An 11,538-nucleotide genomic window follows, 5' to 3' on the forward strand; every position below is an offset into this window, starting at 1 on the left:
ACCCGAGCTTTACAGACGGCGACTGGACAGTGCGGTTCTTTCCTCCTTTGCGGTCTTCTCTCTTGCCTCAGTTCTAATCTGCGACGACGTCAGCTTCACGGGAAGTAGCGGCAGCGAAGGGCTTCCTCCATCTTTGTGAGTATGACGGCAGCGAGGCGCTAACGCGATGGTGGCGGTGACTGGGTGGTGGCGCAGACAGCTCGCCTCCTCTTCCTCTCCTCCTCCTCGGCGGTCCCCTTCCCGTTTCCCCTTTCTTCTCTCTTTCCCGTTTCTGTGTGCATGTGTATGTGATGTTAGAAGGGAGGGGGGTTGATGGGTAGCTAGGATTTCATTTTGGGAAAAAGGGAAAAATGTGTGTTAATTAGGATTAGGGTTTATGTATGAAATTACAGATTTTGGGACTAAATTTGAAAAATAATTAAAACCTTAAAATTACTTTAAAATATATTATTTATTGCATCAAATTGATATTTCATTTTCACTCAAATACTCTAATTGCAAATATATCATAATATAACTAATTTTTTTCTTTATTAACAAACCTAAGGTATTTATTTATAAAAATATTATCATATAAAAATCGGATTATTTTACATCTACTAATTTTATAATTTAAATATCCAAACAGAATTATTTTTAAGTTTCTAAGGCTTTAAATAGTAGATAGGAAAATAATCCAAAAGTATAGAATATAGACAAAAAACCTTAATTTGTTTCAAATCCAATTAATCAAAACTACCTTTAATTATCTTCAATAAAATAAAATGATTTAGGAAATTAAAACTATATATATATATATATATAACTTGAAATTAGTTCGTAATAACTTTTCAAAAGTTCTAGGTCTTACATGTCCTGTGCAGGTGGTTCCCAAGAAAGGTAGGAACACAGTGATTAAGAATGAAAAAAATGAGCTGATTCCCACAAGGACCGTCACTGGATGGCGGATGTGTATTGATTACAGACGACTCAACACTACAACAAGAAAAGATCACTTTCCCTTACCTTTCATTGATCAAATGCTTTAGAGATTAGCCGATCATACTTTTTATTGTTTTCTGGATAGATATTTGGGCTATAACCAAATTGCGATAGACCCTCAAGACCAAGAGAAAATGGCATTCACATGCCCCTTCGGAGTCTTTGCTTACCGGAGGATGCCATTTGGACTCTTTAATGCCCTAGCGACTTTTCAGAGGTGTGTGCTTTTAATTTTTCTGATATGGTTGAAAAGTTCATTGAGGTATTTATGGATGATTTTTCTATTTTTTGTAATTCTTTTGAATCTTGCCTTAAGCAAACATTGTCTATGCTCCCATCATAGCTCTTCCTAACTGGGATTTACCATTTGAGTTAATGTGTGATGACAGTGATTATGCCATAGGAGTTGTCTTGGGGGCAGAGACAAGACAAGCTTATGTATGTCATTTACTATGCCAGCATGGTATTGAATAACGCTCAAAAGAATTACACAACCATAGAAAAGGAATAACTAGCTGTTGTGTATGCCTTTGACAAGTTTAGATCCTATTTAATTAGTTCTAAGGTTATTATTTATATTGACCATACTACCTTTAAGTACCTACTAACCAAGCAGGATTCAAAACCAAGATTGATCAGGTGGGTGCTCCTTCTTCAGGGGTTTGACATTGAGATAAAGGATAGAAAGGGGTCAGAGAATCAAGTGACTGACCACCTTTCCTATATTGAGCCTGGAGAAGAAATGCAACCACCCACTACTATGACTAAAACATTCCCAAATGAGCAACTCTTCCTTATTCAAAGGGCTCCGTGTTTTGTAGATATTGCAAAATACAAAACCATGAGGTTCATCCCCAAGAAGTACACAAAACAACATATTAAAAATCTTTTAAGTGATGCAAAGTACTACGTGTGGGAAGAACCTTATCTTTTTAAGAGATGCTCAGATGGAATTATCTGGCGTTGTGTCTCAGATGAGGAAATACAGCAAATTCTCTGGTATTGTCATGGTTCTGAGTATGGAGGCCACTTTGGTTGTGAAAGGACAGCTACAAAGGTCCTTCAGAGTGGTGTTTATTGGCTAACTCTCTTCAGAAATTCTAGAGTGTTTGTGAAAAACTATGACAAATGCCAGAGATTTGGGAATCTCCCTGTCAACCATGAGATGCCACCACAGGGGATTCTAGAGATTGAGTTGACCCTTATACTCAAATGCTTATATCTTAGTGGCGGTTGATTCTGTGTCCAAGTAGGTTTGGAAGCTGTGTCTTTGCCCACCAATGATGCCAAAGTGACACTGAGCTTCTTGCAGAAATATATGTTCAGCCAGTTTGCTATCCCAAGGACACTTACTAATGATGGAGAAAGCCACTTTTGCAACAGACAATTGGACTCACTTCTACAGAGATATGGAGTCCATCATAAGGTGGAAACCCCCTATCACCCACAGGCAAGTGGACAGGTTGAGGTCTCCAACCGGAAGCTCAAGAGGCTCCTGGAGAAGACTGTGGTACCTCAAGAAAGGACTAGGCTAAGAAGCTTGATGATGCTCTCTGGACATACCGGACTGCATTCAAGACCCCTTGGGATGCTCCCATACGAGTTAGTCTATGGGAAGGGCTGTCACTTGCCAATGGAGTTGGAGCACAGAGCATATTAGGCAACAAATCCTGAACTGTAATTCCAAGGCTACAGGAGAAAAGAGATTGCTCCAACTGAATGAGCTTGATGAGTTTCGAAACTCTGCTTATGAGAACTCCAAGCTCTATAAAGAGAAGACCAAGATATGGCAGGACAAAAAGTTAGGCACAAGAGCTTTTGAGCTAGGCCAGCAAGTGTTATTATTCAATTCAAGGCTCAAGCTTTTTCCCAGTAAGCTGAAGTCCCGGTGGTTAAGGCCTTTTGTGGTAACCAGACTGTCACCGTATGGTCATGTGGAACTTCAGGAAGAGAATTCTGATAGAAGATTCACAGTCAATGGCTAGAGGTTGAAGCATTATCTTGGAGGTGAGATTGATCGCCAAAGGTCCACTGATGTGCTATAACTGGGTATAGCTACGATTAAGGGAAATTGCACAATCGGCAAAATTTCTTCCGGCAAGTGCACCGGTTATCGTCAAGTAAAAACTCACAATAGAGTGAGGTCGAATCCCACAAGGATTGGTTGAATGAGCAATTCGAATTAGAAGTTTGATTAGTTGAGCAGAATCAAGAATTGGGTGTGAATTGCATAAAGTAAATTGGCGGGAAATGTAAATTGCAAGGAATTGAAATGACTGAATCTTAAATTGCGAGAATTAAAGTGCGAGAAGCTAAATTGCTGAAATTAAAAGGGATGGGGGTGATTGCATGAATTAAATTTGCAGAATGTAAATAGAAGGGGATAGATCAGAGAGATGGGTTCATTGGGGTCAGGAGATATTGAAATCTCCGAATCAAAACATTTTCATCTCTTCCTCAACCAATGCATTCATTGAATCTTGCTTGGCAATCTTATATGATTGGATCCCAATTCCTTGGCTCACCAATTCTCTCTAAAAACAAACAAATTCCCAATCCCTTGGTTTAAATGTTCATAAGAAGAGATGAAGCTCGATCACTGATTATACCACACAATTTCATGGACCACAATTTGGTAGGATTACATGTCACAATATCCATCCAAACCCCAATCCAATTCACTGTGAGAAAGCTTCTCTAGCATGAATCCATCATTCCTTTCCCAAGGTTCCGAAGGATTCCAATTATGGACAGTTTCTTTCCCAAGACAACTAACCAATGGAATTAGATCGAGAAGCTTTCTAACAAAATTCAAGAGAAAAGATTGAAGAAGAAGATAAAAACTATTATTGATTCATTGAATTACAATAGAGCTCCCTAACCCAATGAAAGGGGTTTAGTGAGTCATAAATTGAGCTTCTGTTGTGATTCTTGGGCTTTGAGGCCTTTCCTTGATTTCCTTTTGCTTTAGGCTTATGGTCCATAATCTTGATGAGGCTGTGATCCAATTCTGCAACATTCATTGAGCAAACTTAGTAATAAACAAGTAATGACACAAGGCTCAACAATTTGAAGTTTCAAACTCATCAATTCTTCAAGCCCAAATCCCACAAACCATGATATTCAATTGGGTTTCATGCCATAATAAGTTTAAGTTAATCTTTATGCTCAATTGCTAACTTAAACTTCAATAAAATTGGCCCAGAAACCTTTTCAATTGGTGGTGTTTGAGTTGAAGTTTAAGTTTTAGTTTAAGGTCAAACTAAAACTTAAACGTGGAATTGGAAGAAAGCAACCCAGGAGAGTGAATATATCGAACACGTTTAACCTCCAGTTTGAGGTCAAACTGGAGGTTAAACGTGGAATGAAGAAAACACCCTGGAGGAAGGAAAACCATCGAACACGTTTAACCTCCAGTTTGAGGTCAAACTGGAGGTTAAACGTGGAATGAAGAAAACACCCTGGAGGAAGGAAAACCATCGAACACGTTTAACCTCCAGTTTGAGGTCAAACTGGAGGTTAAACGTGGAAACACTTCCCTTTCTTGAGTCGTCAATTTGTTCTCTTGTCATCCTTGCCAATTTGATGCCAAATATGAACTATTATACCTCGTTGGAAAGCTATGGATGTCTACTTTCCAATGCAACTGGAAGCACCTCAATTGGAGTTCTACAACTCGAGTTATACTCCATGGAAGGTGAAGAGGTCAGCTGGCCTGATTGCATGTTGGTATTCTCTTCTATGCACATTACGGGGCTGTTTTCGCCCTCAATTTTTAGTATCCACCATGCATGCCATATATGCTTGGAAAGCTCTAGATGTCTTCTTTCCAATGCATTTTGAATCACCTCATTTGGAGTTTTGTAGCTCAAGTTATTTTTGCTGGAATGTGAAGATATCAGGGTTGCAAATCCTCTTTGCTTAACTCATAAGCCTCTTTGTGTTTGTTTCCAACTATTTTGCCACCATGGGAGTATGATTCTTCTTTTTAGTGCTTTTATTGCTTCTCCTTCTATTATTTCCTACAAAGTTTATAAAATCAAAAGATCAAAGAAATATACCATTTAGGCACAAAAACATTCAATATTTAAGCACTAATCATCAATTTCTTATATGAAAAAGTATAGAAAAATATGACATGATGACATGTCATCACCAAGGTAAGAAAATATAGCAATATGACCAATGTCCAAGGAATTGAATTGAGATTTTCAAAACTAACAAGCAAACAACTTGCAAGAAGACACAATATAAGGGACAAGAACATAGAATTGAGCAATCGATCCCCTCACCAGATATGTATTCACTCTATTCACTCAGTGTTTAGGACTTAATCACTCAATTCTCCTTTAATCATGTTTTTCAAAGAATTGCAAGTCATGGGGCTAGGTGTAAGATAGGATAAATATGGTTGAGTGGACTTAGTAAATTAGATCTTTGATTAGCTCAAGTGTCCACCTAATCGTCAAAACCATTAAGGCATCGAACTATATAAAAGTGGATAAAATTGATTGAATTTGGCACAAAATAGCATGTTTTCACAATTAAGCTAAATTTAGGGAGAGAACACAAAAGTATGCTATTTGGATAAATAAATGTGGGTTTATACGATGAAATTCACTCAAATCAAACCAAAATATATCGTCAAATCAACATTACTCTTATTTGACATTAGCCCTCGCATATGTTCTATTTACTTTGATATCTTTGTTGTGGCCTTAATTTTCTTTCTTTTTCTCGCCTTTTAGGCTGGCCATCGAAGGGGAAAGGGAAAAGCTACTAAATGAGGTGACAAACAAGTTCATTTGCACAATATTTTGAAGGAGCTCATCAGTTGTAGCAACCTATTGATGAGGGAAAAGGGATTCCACACAAACTCACCGACAAGTGTACCGAGTCGCATCAAGTAGTAATAACTCACAAGAGTGAGGTTGATCCCACAGGGATTGATGGATTGAGCAATTTTAGTTAGGTGATGAATTTAGTTAAGCTAATATTTGATGATTTGGGTGAAACTTGATTAACAAGAGTAAATATGCAAGAAACTAAAATGCAGAATGAAAATTTGCTGAATCTTAAAGTGCAGAAGAAATAAATTACAAAAACTTAAAGTGCAAAAAAGTAAAATAACTGAAACTTAAAGTGCAAGAAATTTAAATTGCTGAATGTAAATTGCTTGAAGAATAAAGGGATTTGGGTACTGGGATTTAGAATTGAACTAGAAAATGTAAATTGAAGTAAATCAAAGAAGTATAAGATGGAGAGATTTAGATCTGGATCTCAATAGAAAAACAGAAATGTAAAATTGTAGAGAAATCAAAACAGCAAGAAAGCTTTACTCAATTATAAAATTCTAAAAGAGAAATTGTCAATTGCAAAAGAGTAACAAGAGCAGAAAGCAAATCTGGATCTCAATTACTCTTTTTCCCAAAATAATTCTACACTCAATTTCCAGTGAGCTAACTAAACAATCAAGCATGCATACCACCACTTAATTCTACTTGATTTGTCACTAATTGAGCCAAATTACCTTTGTTCAAACTTTTCTTTTATTTTTGGAAATAGAACAAGCATGGCAAGCATTTGTTTAAGTAGGTGCAGTTATCTTCAAACATCTAGGCATTCACTTTATTCAAAGCAATAAACAGACAATCATACTAAAGACTTCACTTAGACTTAAATGACTTAAAATGAAACAAAGCTCATAAAGACAATTCACAACTATCATTTGATTGTTAAGGAACGGGACCACCTCTCATTTATTGCTTGGTTCTTCTTGATTCTTGGGATCCTGCTTCTTCTTGCTTCTTACCTCTTTTTGACCACTTGTACTTCCTTTGTCTTTTCTCATGAGCTTTTTCCAGAATCCAGCCTTTTTCATTGTTTCTTCCACTCCTTTTTCAAGGACCATTGCCTTGTTTATTTCTCCTTCTTTCCTCCCTTTGAAATACTCATCAAAAGCTGGGAATGCTGGGTCCATCTTGTGTAGATGTTCCCCTATGTAGTTCAGCTTGATTTGAGAGCTGATGTTGTAATCAGCTTGAACTGAGTATCTCGCATTCTGCAGAGTGGTGGCTTCCTTGAGTGCCAACATATTGGCATCTTGGTGTTGGCAGATGTGGCTGAGGGATTCCTGTAATTGTAAATTTTGTTCCCTTTGCAGATCCAGGAATCTTGATTCAAAATTTCTTTGCATGTCCATCATCTTTAGGTGGAAGTCCTCTTGCCTCTCCTGAGACCTCATGTATTGTTGAGATAATCCTTCCATGATTTCCTGCATTCTGCTCATGTCCATGGGGTCTCTGGGAACTTGTTGCCTTCTTTCTGGAATCCCTTGCTCTTCTTGCTCTTCTTCTCCTTCTTCTCCTTCTTCTCCTTCTTGCTCCTCTTCTGCTTGTTGCCCTTCTTCATTTCTTCTTTTTATATGTCTTGGGGGAGTTGGGCTAAGAGTCATTCTGTGAGCAGTTATGGCCATTCCAGGATATAGCCAATTAGGCCTTTCATCTTCCCTCCCACCATAATGCAATGTAGCAAGATGGCTCTTTTAGGGACTATTTCTGAAGAGTTTGTAGTGGGTAGGATGGATCTCCTAACTATTGCATACCACCCTTTAGCTTCAGGTGTTAGGTCTCCCCTTCTCAAGACTCTTGGAGCCCCTTTTGTTTTTCTTACCCATTCAGCTCTGATGGCACAAAGGTCTTCAGCAATAGTCGTATAGTCAGGTTCTCCTATCATCCTTTCCTCATAACTTGCTTGGCTGAAACGTATGTTTTTCAGGCCAAGAGTTTTCATGATTGCTTTGGGGCTGAAGTCAACTTCCACCCCTCTCACATAGCTTTTGTATGTGGGTTCCACGGTTGTATCCTCCCTCACTGCATTTGCATAGAACTCCTTCACCAGGTTGACATTGATTTTAGTGATTGGCTTAGTCAAAAGCTCCCACTTCCTCTTTTTGATCTTCTCCCAAATACCTGGGAACTCATCTTTTTCGAGGTCAAAGGGAACCTCAGCTAGTACCCTTTTAGGTCTCATCCATTCGGCTTGAATCTCATGGAAAACCAATTTGTATTTCCATGCATCAAATTCCCTTTCCTCCTCCATTGGCTGTTTATCCTTTCTTCTTTTGTGGCTAGATGAGGCAGCCATTGGTTCCTTAGTCTTGGTAAGTGACAAGCTAAAGTTGACAAGGTGAAGTAAGAAAGTGTGGTTAGAAGTGTAGTGAGGTTGTTTTCGGCAAGAGATGGTTATTCTTATGATGAAAGAAAATGTGCAAGAAGACGGTTTGGTGGTGTGGACTCGTTACCCCAATTGGTTCTTTATAATGTGTGCAAGTGAAAATTGGACGGCTAGGGTGAATTTGTGAGGCATGGCTTGATGGTAATATATGAATTAGGGAGAAGGACGAATAGCTTTTCACTTTCTTGGAAGTATTCTGGGTGCATTGATTGTACATGTAGCTATCTTTTCGTGCAGAATTTCCTTTTCCCATGTGCTAGTTTCAAAAACCTTTGAACTTTCTTTCTGACCAAGAACCGTGCCTCCCCTCTTGTCTTCTTCCTCCATTCTTATCCTTCCTTTTGTATCTGCACAAACAAACAAATGTGCTATTATTCTTCGGTCCATGTGAATAGTATTTGCACATGTTTGTCATTCTTTTTGAATAGTAAATCAATGATTATTTTTATGAGCTTATAGCCGTGACCTTTGTGTGTATGCACATTTATTAATGGACACCAACTTAATGTTTGGTAATGTCTCCTGATGTCATGAAATCCATGTTGGTTGTCCTTAATGAATGTGCATAATTCTAATAAATCATAGTCACTTTGGCTCTTTGATCCTAAACAAATTTACTACCTAAAGTAATTGAAATCAAAGTATTAAGAACATGCAAATGGTATACTTGTCATGAATTGAAATCCAAAGGAACTTCTTGCTTTTCATTAACCGTGTTCAAAAGGAACACCAAACTTAATGTTTGGTTGTGCACCTTGAAAGATTGAATACAATGTGAGTAAGATTTGAAGGCACACCAAACTTAGAGCCCAATTGTATTCTACATGCAATGTTTGGTGCACTTTATCAACAGTTGTCCCAAAGATTCAATTCATGCATAAGAAACCATGCTTTATTAGATGCAGAGCAAAACAATAAAGAGTAAGGATACTAAAACATGGGTTGCCTCCCATGAAGCGCTTCTTTAACGTCACTAGCTTGACGGTTGTCCCTTGTTAGGGTGGATTGTAGTGCTTGATGTCTTCTCCTCTCACTATGGAAACATCCCCATTTGATTCCTTCATGATTTCCAAATGTTCCATTGAAAGAATTTTCCTGATTGTGAACACTTGAGGGAGTTGGGAAGGAATGGGCTTGAGGTCAGGTGGAATTGGCAAATAATGACTTAGTATCACTTTATCTCCAGGAGAAAAGCCTTCAGTAGGAATTTTCTTGTTTTTCCACCCTCTTGGCAATTTCTTTACAATTATTCCCTCTCTCTTGAGGATTTCTTCATTGACCCTTATGCTAGGAGGACCCTGCTGAGCTGTTTCTATTGATTCTTGTGGCTTTAGCTCCTGCACTTCTGGTTTGCCTTCAAAGGATTGTTTTAGAGTTCCAGTTGCTAGATTGCTCTCCTCCAAACACAGATTGCTATAATCATCCTTAGGCGTTTCAGGTTCTGGTTCAGGCTCAGATGTAGGTTTGAAAACATGGAAAATGAGTTGTTCATCCTGTATTCTCAAAATTAGCTCTTCTTGTTCTACATCTATGAGCGCTCTAGCAGTGGCTAGAAATGGCCTTCCCAAAATGATAGGGTGTAGATAGCTTTCCTCCATGTCTAAAATGACAAAGTCTATGGGGATAAAATAATTTCCCACTTTCACCAACACATTCTCAACTACCCCTTCAGCTTGCTTTTGAGTTTTTTCAGCCAGTTGTATGATTACATCAGTGGACCTCACCTCATTCAGTTGTAGCTTCCTCATAAGAGTCAGAGGCATCACATTTATGCTAGCTCCTAGATCACAGAATCCTCTGTCAATTGTTGTTTCCCCTATGATGCAAGGAATATGAAAACTTCCTGGATCTGCTTTCTTAGAGATCATATCCTTCTTGATGAGTGCACTGCATTCTTTGTTCATGATTACAGTTTGTCCTCCCTTCAAAACTCTTTTCTTGCTCAGCAATTCTTTCAAATACTTGATATGTGTAGGCATCTGCTGGAGGATATCAAGAAAGGGAATATTGATATGGAGAGACTTAAATGTCTCTAGTTCCTGCTTAGCTTCTTCCACACCTTCCTTCAAGATTTCTGGCTCCTGTTCTGAGGGTCTGATTCCTTCTTCTTCTGAGACTTCCTTCAACATGGTGATGGCCTTGCATTCTTCCCATCTCACTCCCTTTTGTTCCCCTTTTGGATTCTTTTCTGTGTCACTAGGGAATACTGCAGTTGACTTGGGAGCTTGTTGAGATAGTTCTCCTACTCGAGCCTCCATCCACTTAAGTTTTTCGCCATGGTTCCTTAAGGTCGATCTCACATCATCCCTAAGGCTTTTCAACTCATTTATGTCCTGACCCATGTTAACTAACCTTCCTTCTATCCTGTTTAATTGGTCTTGAAATTGTTGGTTTGGAGTAGGTTGGTCAGGTTGATTATTTTGGCCATGATATGTTGGTTGGGAGTAAGTGTTTTGTGTGGCTTGGTATGATCTTTGGTTGGAGTTTTGGTATGTGGAATTGTTATGTTGGTTGTGGTTGTAAGGTTTGTGGTTTTGTGGTTGGCTTTGTTGGTTTCCCCATCCAAAGTTTGGGTGGTTTTTCCATCCTGGGTTGTAAGTGTTGGAATGTGGATCATATGATTGCCTTTGTTGATTCCCCACATAATTGGCCTCTTCCCAATCATCTCCTTCAGTATTTGCTTCCTCTTGATCTTGTGTTTGTATTGCAGCCACTTGCTTTGTGTCTAATTTCCTGGTAAGCTCTGCTAGTTGCTTGGCAAACACCTTGTTTTGGGCTAGAATTGCATCAACATGGTTCAGCTCCATGACTCCCTAAGTGTTGTGTCTCTCTGAAGCATAGTAGTACTCATTCTCAGCCACTGTCTCAATCACTTCAATGGCTTCTTCCACAGTCTTTTTCCTGTTCAATGAGCCTCATGATGAATGGTCTACAGCCTTCCTTGATTCATAAGAAAGTCCATCATAGAAGATGTGCAATTGCACCCAGTCAGGGAACATGTTTGGTGGGCATTTCCTTGTCAACTCTTTGAACCTCTCCCATGCCTCGTACAGCGTCTCACCATCTTGTTGTCTAAAAGTCTGAACCTCAGATCGAAGCCTATTGACCTTTTGTGGGAGGTAGAAGCGTGCCAGAAACTTGCTCTCCACCTCATCCCAGGTTGTTAGGCTGTCCCTTGGGAATGATTCTAGCCACTTAGCTACCTTGTCCCTAAGTGAAAATGGGAACAAGAGCAGTTTATAAGCATCTTCCTGGACTCCATTGGACTTCACAGTGTCGCAAATTCTCAGAAATTTGGTGAGATGTTGGTTTGGATCTTCA

General features: G+C 38.9%; 1 non-coding gene across 1 annotated transcript; it reads left to right on the plus strand.

Moving 5' to 3' along the window:
• Positions 1-11,214: 11,214 nt before the first annotated feature.
• LOC127740176 (small nucleolar RNA R71) lies at positions 11,215-11,318 on the plus strand. Its single transcript, XR_008000857.1, has one exon. It is a non-coding gene; the product is annotated as a small nucleolar RNA R71 (small nucleolar RNA).
• The last annotated feature ends 220 nt before the right edge of the window (positions 11,319-11,538 follow it).

Source organism: Arachis duranensis, chromosome 6, assembly GCF_000817695.3.
Source record: "Arachis duranensis cultivar V14167 chromosome 6, aradu.V14167.gnm2.J7QH, whole genome shotgun sequence".
NCBI classification, from domain to species: domain Eukaryota; kingdom Viridiplantae; phylum Streptophyta; class Magnoliopsida; order Fabales; family Fabaceae; genus Arachis; species Arachis duranensis.